Genomic DNA, 12,537 nt, shown 5'->3' with positions numbered 1-12,537 from the left:
CTGACCAGACAAGGATGCTGAATCTGGTGAGATCAGAAACAGAATGAAGGCACAGTGGTTAAAACATAGGCTCTAACATAAGATTAAATGGCAATTGAAGACCTCTATACTGTATAACTACTTTCTTAACTTGTCTGGGTCTCAAAATCTTCATCAGTAAGATGGAGTAAATCGTAATAGTGCTTACCATTCAGCATTGTGATAAACATAAAGTGAGAGCAGTATATTAAGTGCTTAAGACATAGTCTGGTTCCTGGGTTTTTATTAATGGTGATGAAAAGAAATAAAAGATCCAGGTGTGTAATTTTTAAGACAGGCACAGATGATCAGGGTCATATCCTCTTGAATAGTGTGCCAGTTCTAGAAAACATATTTTTGGATATTGAGGTTCTAACATTTTTTTCTGAGTGTCATTGTCCTTTTATTGAGTGACCCATTCATATTTATTTTAATACTGTTTTATTGGTATTCATTTCTGCCATCATATTTTGTATTAACGTATTTACTCCTCTAAAGGAAATAAGCAGAAGGTTTGAAAATAAAAGGATGGACAAATGTATCCCAGGCAAATATGCACCAAAGGAAAGTTTAGGCAGTACTCTTGAAAGCAGAAAAAAAATGGAATTTAAGGAAACAATGATTATAATATGTGTTACCATATGCCAATAAAAGGAACCAGGTAACTTAGAGAAATGGTCTGTGCATAGATACAAGCCTAGGCCATCTCTGCAACAGTGAAATAGAACTTTCACTGAGCAATGTGTTAATGTTAAAGGATGCCAAAACAGTATGGATGGTCCTCAAAAAACTGAAAATAGAACTACCATATGATCTAGCAATTCCACTCCTGGGTATATAACTGGAGAAAATGAATACACTAATTTGAAAGGTACATGCACCCCAATGATCATAGAAGCACTATTTACAACAGCCAGGATATGGAAGCAACCCAAGTGCTCATCAGCAGAAGAATGGATAAAGATGTGGTATATATTTACAATGAATTATCATTCAGCCAGTAAAATAATGAAACCTGCCATTTGCAGAAACATGAAGAGACCTAGAGAATATTATTCTTAATGAAATAGATCAGATGGAGAAAGACAAATACTGTATGATATCACTTATATGTGAAATCTAAAAAACAATACAAATGAGTATATATGCAAAACAGAAATAGACACACAGAAATAGAAAACAAATGAGTGGTTACCAAAGGGGGGAGGGAGGAAATTAGGGGACTGGGATTAACATATACAAACTACTCTTGTAAAATGGATAAGTAATAAAGATATATTGTATAATATAGGAAATTATAGCCATTATCTTTTTTTTTTTTTTGCGGTACGCGGGCCTCTCACTGCTGTGGCCTCTCCCGTTGCGGAGCACAGGCTCCGGACGCGCAGGCTCAGCGGCCATGGCTCACGGGCCCAGCCGCTCCACGGCATGTGGGATCCTCCCAGACTGGGGCACGAACCTGTGTCCCCTGCATCAGCAGGCGGACTCTCAACCACTGCGCCACTGGGGAAGCCCTAGCCATTATCTTATTATAACTTTGAATGGGGTATAATCAGTAAAAATACTGAATTACTGCACTTACAGCTGAAACTAATATAATGTTGTAAATTAACAAAACCTCAATACAAAATAATAAAAAAAATTACAAACACATGCACACACCATGGGACAAAGAAGAATATTTTATGAAGGATAGAAGCACATTTTACAGACCTGCATAAATGTAATTAACCTATATAACAATATACACTAGAATATTAGTAATAAATAGCACAACATTACTGAAATAGATATAAAATACAAATAGCTAAATCAACATTGGGTAGATAGATAAAAAATTGAAGTTGGAAATTTTAAGAGTTCAGAAATGCACTTTGGGAATTATAATGCAATTAATACAGACAGACATTAGCCCCCGAATATATTTATGTTCCTTGCCAAACAGAGATTAAATATTGTTTTCAAAAACATAGAGGACTTTAACAAAATTTGACCTTGTTTTTAGACCTAGAGAAACCTCCATCCACTTCAAAGTATATATATTATATACATTATAATCTGTTAAAATTGGAAACTGATAGGGGAGAATTGGTTTTCCAAATTCCATAAATTAGGAAGCTCAAGAGAGTTTTTTTAAAAAACACATTTATTAGAGTATAATTGCTTTACAATGGTGTGTCAGTTTCTGCTTTATAACAAAGTGAATCAGTTATACATATACATGTCCCGTGTCTCTTCCCTCTTGCATCTCCCTCCCTCCCACCCTCTCTGTCCCAGCCCTCTAGGTGGTCACAAAGCACCGAGCTGATCTCCCTGTGCTATGCGGCTGCTTCATACTAGCTATCTATTTTACATAGATTCCATATGTATGTGTTAGCATATGGTATTTGTTTTTCTCTTTCTGACTTACTTCATTCTGTATGACGTCTCTAGGTCCATCCACCTCACTACAAATAACTCAGTTTCGTTCCTTTTTATGGCTGAGTAATATTCCATTGTATATATGTGCCACATCTTCTTTATCCATTCGTTATCCATTCATCTGTTCATGGACATTTAGGTTGCTTCCATGTCCTGGCTATTGTAAATATAGCCACAATGAACATTTTGATACATGACTCTTTTTGAATTATGGTTTTCTCAGGGTATATGTCCAGTAGTGGGATTGCTGGGTCGTATGGTAGTTCTATTTTTAGTTTTTTAAGGAACCTCCATACTGTTCTCCATAATGGCTGTATCAATTTACATTCCCACCAACAGTGCAAGAGGGTTCCCTTTTCTCCACACCCTCTCCAGCATTTATTGTTTGTAGATTTTTGATGATGGCCATTCTGATAGGGGTGAGATGATATCTCATTGTAGTTTTGATTTGCATTTATCTAATGATTAATGATGTTGAGCATTCTTTCATGTGTTTGTTGGCAATCTGTATATCTTCTTTGGAGAAATGTCTATTTAGGTCTTCTGCCCATTTTTGGATTGGGTTGTTTGTTTTTTTGATATTGAGCTTCAAGAGTTGCTTGTATGTTTTGGAGATTAATCCTCTGTCAGTTGCTTCATTTGCAAATATTTTCTCCCATTCTGAGGGTTGTCTTTTGGTCTTGTTTGTGGTTTCCTTTGCTGTGCAAAAGCTTTTAAGTTTCATTAGGTCCCATTTGTTTATTTTTGTTTTTATTTCCATTTCTCTAGGAGGTGGGTCAAAAAGGATCTTGCCGTGATTTATGTCATAGAGCATTCTGCCTATGTTTTTCTCTAAGAGTTTGATGGTGTCTGGCCTTACATTTAGGTCTTTAATCCATTTTGACTTTATTTTTTTGTATGGTGTTAGAGAGTGTTCTAATTTCATTCTTTTACATGTAGCTGTCCAGTTTTCCCAGCACCACTTATTGAAGAGGCGTCTTTTCTCCAATGTATATGCTTGCCTCCTTTATCAAAGATAAGGTGACCATATGTGCGTGGGTTTACCTCTGGGCTTTCTATCCTGTTCCATTGATCTATATTTCTGTTTATGTGCCGGTAACATATTGTCTTGATTATTGTAGCTTTGTAGTATAGTCTGAAGTAAGGGAGCCTGATTCCTCCAGCTCCATTTTTCTTTCTCAAGATTGCTTTGGCTATTCGGGGTCTTTTGTGTTTCCATACAAATTATGAAATTTTTTGTTCTAGTTCTGTGAAAAATGCCAGTGGTAGTTTGATAGGGATTGCATTGAATCTGTAGATTGTTTTGGGTAGTAGAGTCATTTTCACAATGTTGATTCTTCCAATCCAAGAACATGGTATATTTCTCCATCTATTTGTATCATCTTTAATTTCTTTCATCAGTGTCTTATAATTTTATTCATACAGCTCTTTTGTGTCCTTAGGTAGGTTTACTCTTAGATATTTTATTCTTTTTGTTGCAATGTTAAATGGGAGTGTTATCTTAATTTCACTTTCAGATTTTTCATCATTAGTGTATAGGAATGCAAGAGATTTCTGTGCATTAATTTTGTATCCTGCTATTTTACCAACTTCACTGATTAGCTCTAGTAGTTTTCTGGTAGCATCTTTAGGATTCTCTATGTATAGTATCATGTCATCTGCAAACAGTGAAAGTTTTACTTCTTCTTTTGCAATTTGGATTCCTTTTATTTCTTTTTCTTCTCTGATTTCTGTTGCTAAAATCCAAAACTATGTTGACTAAGAGTGATGAGAGTTGGCAACCTTGTCTTGTTCCTGATCTTAGTGGAAATGGTTTCAGTTTTTCACCATTGAGGAGGATGTTGGCTGTGGGTTTGTCATATATGGCCTTTATTATGTTGAGGGAAGTTCCCTCTATGCTTACTTTCTCAAGGGATTTTATCATAAATGGGTGTTGAATTTTGTCGAAAGCTTTCTCTGCATCTATTGACATGATATGTTTTTCTCCTTCAATTTGTTAATATGGTGTATCACGTTGATTGATTTGCATATATTGAAGAATCCTTGCATTCCTGGGATAAACCCCACTTGATCATATAGTATGATCCTTTTAATGTGCTGTTGGATTCTGTTCGCTAGTATTTTGTTGAGGAATTTTGCCTCTATGTTCATCAGTGATATGGACCTGTAGTTTTCTTTCATTGTGACATCTTGTTCTGGCTTAGATATCAGGGTGTTGGTGGCCTCGTAGAATGAGTTTGGGAGTGCTCCTACCTCTGCTATATTTTGGAAGAGTTTGAGAAGGATAGGTTTTAGATCTTCTCTAAATGTTTGATAGAATTCGCCTGTGAAGCCATCTGGTCCTGGGCTTTTGTTTGTTGGAAGATTTTTTATCGCAGTTTCAATTTCAGTGCTTGTGATTGGACTGTTCATATTTTCTACTTCTTCCTGGTTCAGTCTCAGAAGGTTATGCATTTCTAAGAATTTGTCCATTTCTTCCAGGTTGTCCATTTTATTGGCATATAGTTGCTTGTAGTAATCTCTCATGATCCTTTGTATTTCTGCAGTGTCAGTTGTTACTTCTCCTTTTTCATTCCTAATTCTATTGATTTCAGTCTTCTCCCTTTTTTTCTTGATGAGGCTAGCTAATGGTTTATCAATTTTGTTAATTTCTCAAAGAATCAGCTTTTAGATTTATTGATCTTTGCTGTCTTTCCTTCATTTCTTTTTCATTTATTTCTGATCTGATCATTATGATTTCTTTCTTTCTGCTAACTTTGGTTTTTTTTTAATTTTTCTTTCTCTAATTGCTTTAGGTGTACGGTTAGGTTGCTTATTTGAGATGTTTCTTGTTTCTTAAGGTAGGCTTGTAGAGGTATAAACTTCCCTCTTAGAACTGCTTTTGCTGCATCCCATAAGTTTTGAGTCATTGTGTTTTCATTGTCATGTGTTTGTAGGTATTTTTTGATTTCCTCTTTGATTTCTTCAGTGATCTCTTGGTTATTAAGTAGTGTGTTGTTTAGCCTCCATGTGTTTTTATTTCTTACAGATTCTTTCCTGTAATTGATATCTAGTCTCATAGTGTTGTGGTCAGAAAGGATACTTGATACAATTTCAATTTTCTTAAATTTACCAAGGCTAGATTTGTGACCCAAAATATGATCTATCCTGGAGAATGTTCCATGAGCACTTGAGAAGAATGTGTATTCTGTTATTTTTGGATGGAATGTCCTATAAATATCAATTAAGTCCATCTTGTTTAATGTATCATTTAAAGCTTGTGTTTCCTTATTTATTTTCATTTTGGATGATCTGTCCATTGGTGAAAGTGGGATGTTAAAGTCCCCTACTATGATTGTGCTACTGTCAATTTCCCCTTTTATGGCTGTTAGTATTTGCCTTATGTATTGAGGTGCTCCTACGTTGGCTGCATAAATATTTACAATTGTTATATCTTCTTCTTGGATTGATCCCTTGATCATTATGTAGTGTCCTTCTTTGTCTCTTGTAATAGTCTTTGTTTTAAAGTATATTTTGTCTGATTTTAGAATTGCTACTCCAGCTTTCTTTTGATTTCCTTTTGCATGGAATATCTTTTTCCATCCCCTCACTATCAGTCTGTATGTGTCCCTAGGTCTGAAGTCGGTCTCTTGTAGAGAGCATATATACGGGTCTCGTTTTTGTATCCATTCATGCAGTCTATATCTTTTGGTTGGAGCATTTAAACCATTTTCATTTAAGGTAATTATCCATAAGTATGTTCCTTTTACCATTTTCTTAATTGTTTTGGGTTTGTTATTGTATGTCTTTTCCTTCTCTTGTGTTTCCTGCTTAGAGAAGTTCCTTTAGCATTTGTTGTAAAGCTGGTTTAGTGGTGCTGAACTCTCTCAGCTTTTGTTTGTCTGTAAAGGTTTTAATTTCTCCATCAAGTCTGAATGAGATCCTTGCTGGGTAGCATAATCTTGGTTGTAGGTTTTTCTCCTTCATCACTTTAAATATGTCTTGCCAGTCCCTTCTGGCTTGCAGAGTTTCTGCTGAAAGATCAGCTGTTAACCTTATGGGGATTCCCTTGTGTGTTATTTGTTGTTTTTCCCTTGCTGCTTTTAATATGTTTTCTTTGTATTTAACTTTTGACAGTTTGATTAATATCTGTCTTGGCATGTTTCTCCTTGGATTTATCCTCTATGGGACTCTCTGTGCTTCCTGGACTTGATTAACTCTTTCCTCTCCCATATTAGGGAAGTTTTCAACTATAATCTCTTCAAATATTTTCTCAGTCCCTTTCTTTTTCTCTTCTTCTTCTGGAACCCCTATAATTTGAATGTTGGTGCGTTTAGTGTTGTCCCAGAGGTCTCTGAGACTGTCCTCTGTTCTTTTCATTCTTTTTTCTTTATTCTGCTCTGCAGTAGTTATTTCCACTATTTTATCTTCCAGGTCACATATCCGTTCTTCTGCCTCAGTTATTCTGCTATTGATCCTATCTAGAGTATTTTTAGTTTCATTTATTGTGTTGTTCATCGTCGCTTGTTTCATCTTTAGTTCTTCTAGGTCCTTGTTAAATGTTTCTTGCATTTTCTCTATTCTATTTCCAAGATTTTGGATCATCTTTACTATCATTATTCTGAATTCTTTTTCAGGTAGATTGCCTATTTCCTCTTCATTTGTTAGGTCTGGTGGGTTTTTATCTTGCTCCTTCATCTGCTGTGTGTTTTTCTGTCTTCTCATTTTGCTTATCTTACTGTGTTTTGGGTCTCCTTTTTGCAGGCTGCAGGTTCGTAGTTCCCGTTGTTTTTGGTGTCTGTCCCCAGCAGCTAAAGTTGGTTCAGTGTGTTGTGTGGGCTTCCTGGTGGAGGGGACTAGTGCCTGTGTTCTAGTGGATGAGGCTGGATCTTGTCTTTCTGGTGGGCAGGTCCACGTCTGCTGGTGTGTTTTGGGGTGTCTGTGGCCTTATTATGATTTTAGGCAGCCTCTCTGCTAATGGATGCAGCTGTGTTCCTGTCTTGCTAGTTGTTTGGCATAGGGTGTCCAGCACTGTAGCTTGCTGGTCGTTGAATGTAGCTGGGTGTTGGTTTTGAGATGGAGATCTCTGGGAGATTTTTGCCGTTTGATATTACATGGAGCTGGGAGGTCTCTTGTGGACCAGTGTCCTGAAGGTGGCTCTCCCACCTCAGTGGGACAGCCCTGACGCCTGGCTGGAGCACCAAGAGACTGTCCTCCAGATGGCTCAGAATAAAAGGGAGAAAAAGTAGAAAGAAAGAAAGAAAGAGAGAGAGAGAAAGAAGGAAGGAAGGGAGGAAGGAAGGAAGGAAAGAAGATAAAATAAAGTTATTAAAATAAAAATAGTTATTAAGAAATAAAATTTTTTTAAAGAAAAAAACAAAACGGACGGATAGAACCCTAGGACAAATGGTGAAAGCAAAGCTATACGGACAAAATCTCACACAGAAGCATACACGTACACACTCACAAAAAGCAGAAAAGGGGAAAAAATAATAAATCTTGCTCTCAAAATCCACCTCCTCAATTTGGGATGATTCGTTGTCTATTCAGGTACTCCACAGATGCAGGGTACATCAAGTTGATTGTGGAGCTTTAATCCGCTGCTTCTGAGGCTGCTGGGAGAGATTTCCCTTTCTCTTCTTTGTTCGCACAGCTCCCGGGGCTCAGCTTTGGATTTGGCCCCGCCTCTCCGTGTAGATCGCCGGAGGGCATGTGTTCTTCGCTCAGACAGGGCGGGGTTAAAGGAGCCGCTGATTCGGGGGCTCTGGCTCACTCAGGCCTGGAGGAGGGAGGGGTACGGAGTGCGGGGCGAGCCTGCGGCAGCAGAGGCCGCCGTGACATTGCACCAGCCTGAGGCGCGCTGTGTGTTCTCCCGGGTAAGTTGTCCCTGGATCCCAGGACCCTGGTAGTGGCGGGCTGCACAGGCTCCCCGGAAGGGAGGTGTGGATAGTGACCTGTGCTCGCACACAGGCTTCTTGGTGGCGGCAGCAGCACCCTTAGCGTCTCATGCCCGACTCTGGGGTCCGCGCTGTTAGCCGCGGCTCGCGCCCGTCTCTGGAGCTCCTTTAAGCAGCGCTCTTAATCCCCTCTCCTCATGCACCAGGAAACAAAGAGGGAAGAAAAAGTCTCTCGCCTCTTCGGCAGGTCCAGACTTTTTCCCGGACTCCCTCCCGGCCAGCCGTGGTGCACTAACCCCTTCAGGCTGTGTTCACGCCTCCAGCCCCAGTCCTCTCCCTGCGCTCCGACCGAAGCCGAGCCTCAGCTCCCAGCCCCTCCCAACCCCGGCAGGTGAGCAGACAAGCCTCGGGCTGGTGAGTGCCTGTCAGCACCGATCCTCTGTGCGGAAATCTCTCCGCTTTGCCTTCTGCACCCCTGTTGCTGTGCTCTCCTCCGTGGCTCCGAAGCTTCCCCGCTCCGCCACCCGCAGTCTCCGCCCGCGATGGGGCTTCCTAGTGTGTGGAAACCTTTCCTCCTTCACAGCTCCCTCCCACTGGTGCAGGTTCCGTCCCTATTCTTTTGTCTCTGTTTATTCTTTTTTCTTTTGCCCTCCCCAGGTACGTGGGGGAGTTTCTTGCCTTTTGGGAGGTCTGAGGTCTTCTGCCAGCGTTCAGTAGGTGTTCTGTAGGAGTTGTTCCACGTGTAGATGTATTTCTGGTGTATCTGTGGGGAGGAAGGTGTTCTCCACATCTTACTCTTCCGCCATCTTCCCAATTCCCCCAGGCATGTTTTCAGATGCCACTGGGGATTCAACATGGAACTGATTAGATGTGACACTGATCTCAGTGCTTTCAGTTGAGAGAGGAAGATGTGGCTATTAAACAAATAATCACACTGATTAATATATATGATACATTGTGATAAAAGCTATGAGGAAAGAAAGAAGTTGCTATGAGTGCTTATAATAGGAGTGGTGACTCAGTATGGGGAAATCAGGGAAGGCTCTCCTGAGGAGGTGACGTTTAAGGTCAAGCCTATGGATGTGTAGGTGATGCCAGCGGAAGGGTATTCCAGGTAGAAGCAGCAGCATGGGCAAAGCCTGTAAGGTCTGAGTGTGCTTGGTTTATTGCAGGGATAACCAGGATGTTAGAGAGGCTGAAGAGCTGGGGAGGGCTGGGGTGTAATGTTGAAGATGAAGCATGGAGCTGACCACAGGAGAATTTGTACTGTGTCCCAAGGATATAAACAGACAGGGGATTTTTCAAGTTTTCCCTTTCGAAAGATCCTTCTGGCTGCTGGACAGAGACAGCTTGTGGGGGTTGAGGGTGGAGGGGAAGAAAAACATCCTTGAGGAGGGGACTGGACTTTCATCCACAAGCATGGCTGTCAGGGTCTACACTGCGGAAGGGCAGAACAAGAGAGGAGAAGGCAGCAGGTTGCATCATTCAGGACGGTCTTTGCCTTGAGCAGTTAGCATGGAAGCCCATGGTGGCTCCATTAGCACCAGGAGGGGGGACCCCTAAAGTCTGGAGATCTCTCCATCAGCAGCCTTCCTCTGTGCTCCAGGCCCTTTAATCACCTCTCTGGGCTCTGGCCCCACCTTAGGATACCAAAGCAGGTGGCACAGCAGGTGCCATTAGTAAGGAATGGCAAACAGCTAGGAATGCAGGCGGTGGAAGAACATCAGAAAGTGGAAGCTGAATAATAGAGGGGAGCGGAGGACAGGCCCTGGGGGGGGCCAGGGTGGTCCTAGCCAACACTAGTGGGCAGAGGGGCAGGGCTGTCTTCACTCCTGTGATGGGAGGGTCATCACCCAAAGATGCTGGTTGTGTTGACACTGATGTTTTGGCATTTATCTCTATTTTCCATCCCCAGATAAGTGAATGATGGCTTCAGATTTTTGAACTGTTGCAGGGAAAATAAAGGCAAGGTATTTTCCGGGGTTGGGGGAGATAGGGATGTCTAACAATATCAGGACTAGGGTCAGGCAAGTGAGACACTCACATTGACAGCTAAATTAAGGGGGCCACCACAAAATTCCGTAATTAAGATACATCATATTTTATGCAATATTTTACAAAATCAAAATTAATGCAAAAAATTCACAATGAACAATATATCAACATTTTAAATAAAGACAGGAAGCGGCAGTGCAGTTTCGTGACCTTGCCTCATTCTTCTAGTCCTGACCCAGCCCTTGGGTCTAGAATATGCCACTTAGAGAAGCAACGTGCATTCACTGAGTTCAACTTCTTTGGTCATTTTAAATTTACAACACAACTAATAGTAAATAAAGTAAAGGAGTAAAAACATGGTTTACTTAAGTTTCAGAAAGTGTTGTCATTGGTCAGTCAAAGTAGAGTAAGTTGATTTTTTCTATTATGACCACAGGGAACCACACTGGCACTCTTGGATATAATTCAGAAGTCACCTTTGTTGTCAGCTCCTTCATATTCACATAGTCTGACTCTTACATAGTTCCCAGGGCAATCGGTATATTCGAAAAGTCTCCAGATCTGTGATTTGCCAAAGAGCACTGGCTACACCTCAAGGCTTGTGCTGGCCACTTAAACATTCCTTGCATGTGACAGCTTCAAGAAGGCAGTCCTTACATCTGGTATTCCTTCACCATTTATAGGGGAAGCAAAGGATGTCCCCAAATATTGCTAATTAACTATCTTAAGTCTTCTCAGTATAACCCAGGAACCTGGCTTTAAAAGGATTCAGTTCTTTTTGTTTTGTTTGTTTGTTTGTTTGTTTTAGCTCAAGCAACTTCATGTTTAAACATGACACCCTTTTCCATATTAATACCACTGCTAAGGAAAAGCAAACACAGAATGCCTATAGCCAGTTTTTGTCAAGGTTAGGTTATGTCTCCCCAGTCCTCTCACATTGGGCATTTCTTCCTAACCTCCTGAGGTCAGCATATTTTCAAGGTCTGGGCTTATTTCATTTGGTGCCTGCTAAAACCGGTCTTTTCTTTCCAATCCAGGTTTTCATCCCTTCCTGGAACAGCTGGCCTCCCCTCCTCATAACCCCTGAGAAGTGTATGCTTCTGAGCCCCAGCTCCACCTTAATGAATTCTAGTTTTTTTCCACTTCAGGAGAAAGATTTAGCTAGCAGACTTAATCTCTTTATATCTCAATTTCCTCATCTTGAAAATGGAACTAATAATCTGACCTCCCTCGTGGAGTAAAAGAACTGATGTGTGTAAAGCATTTAAGACCTTACCTGTCTTCATCCATCAGGGAAATGCTAATCAAAACCACAATTAGATACCTCTAGAATGACTACAATCAGAAAGTTAGATAACAACAAACGTTGGTGAGGGTGTGGAGAAATTGGAACCCTCATACGCTGCTGGTGGGGATGAAAAATGGTGCAACCTCTTTAGAAAAGAGTCTAGCAGTCCCTCAAATAACTAAACATAGAGTTACTGTATGACCCATCCATTCCACTGAAAGGTATATACCTCCCAAAATGAAAACATAGGTCCACGCAAAAACCTGTACATGAATGTTTATAGCAGAAACACTCATGGTGGCCAAAATGTGGAAACAACCAAAAAATGTATCAACAGATGGATGGATAAACAAAATGTCATATATCCAAACAATGCAACTTTATTCAGCTATAAAAAAGGAGTGAAATTAGTGATACATGCTGTGACATGGATAAACCTTGAAAACATGCTACATGAAAGAAGCCAGACACAAAATGATAAATATCGTATGATTCCATGTATATGAAATGTCCAGATAAGTCAAATCTATAGAGACAGTAGATTAATGGTTGCTTAGAACTAGAAGGAAGGGAAGAAAGAGAGGTGATAGCTAAAAGGTACAGCTTTCTTCTGGAGGTGAGGAAAATGTTCTAAGTTCGCTGTGGTAATGATTACACATATCTTCATATGGGTTATATGGTATGTAAAGTACATTTCAATACAGGTATTTTTTTAAAGACCATAATAGCTGATGATAAATGCTCAACAAATGGGAAACTGTTATCTTCACAACTATTAAAAAGAAAGGAAGAAAGGGAGGAAGGAAGGAGGGAGAGAGGGAAAGGGGGAAGGGAGGGAGAGAGAGAGAGAGAGAAAGGGTGAGACAGAGAAGCTACTTCTGCCTCCAACTCAAATATGTGGCTTCATATTTGAGCTAAGGATTCTTTAGAGCGGTGTTT

The sequence above is a fragment of the Mesoplodon bidens genome (assembly GCF_964165515.1).
Source record: "Mesoplodon bidens genome assembly, chromosome: 4".
Taxonomy (NCBI): Eukaryota; Metazoa; Chordata; class Mammalia; order Artiodactyla; family Ziphiidae; genus Mesoplodon; species Mesoplodon bidens.
Note: the sequence above shows the minus strand (reverse complement) of the source record.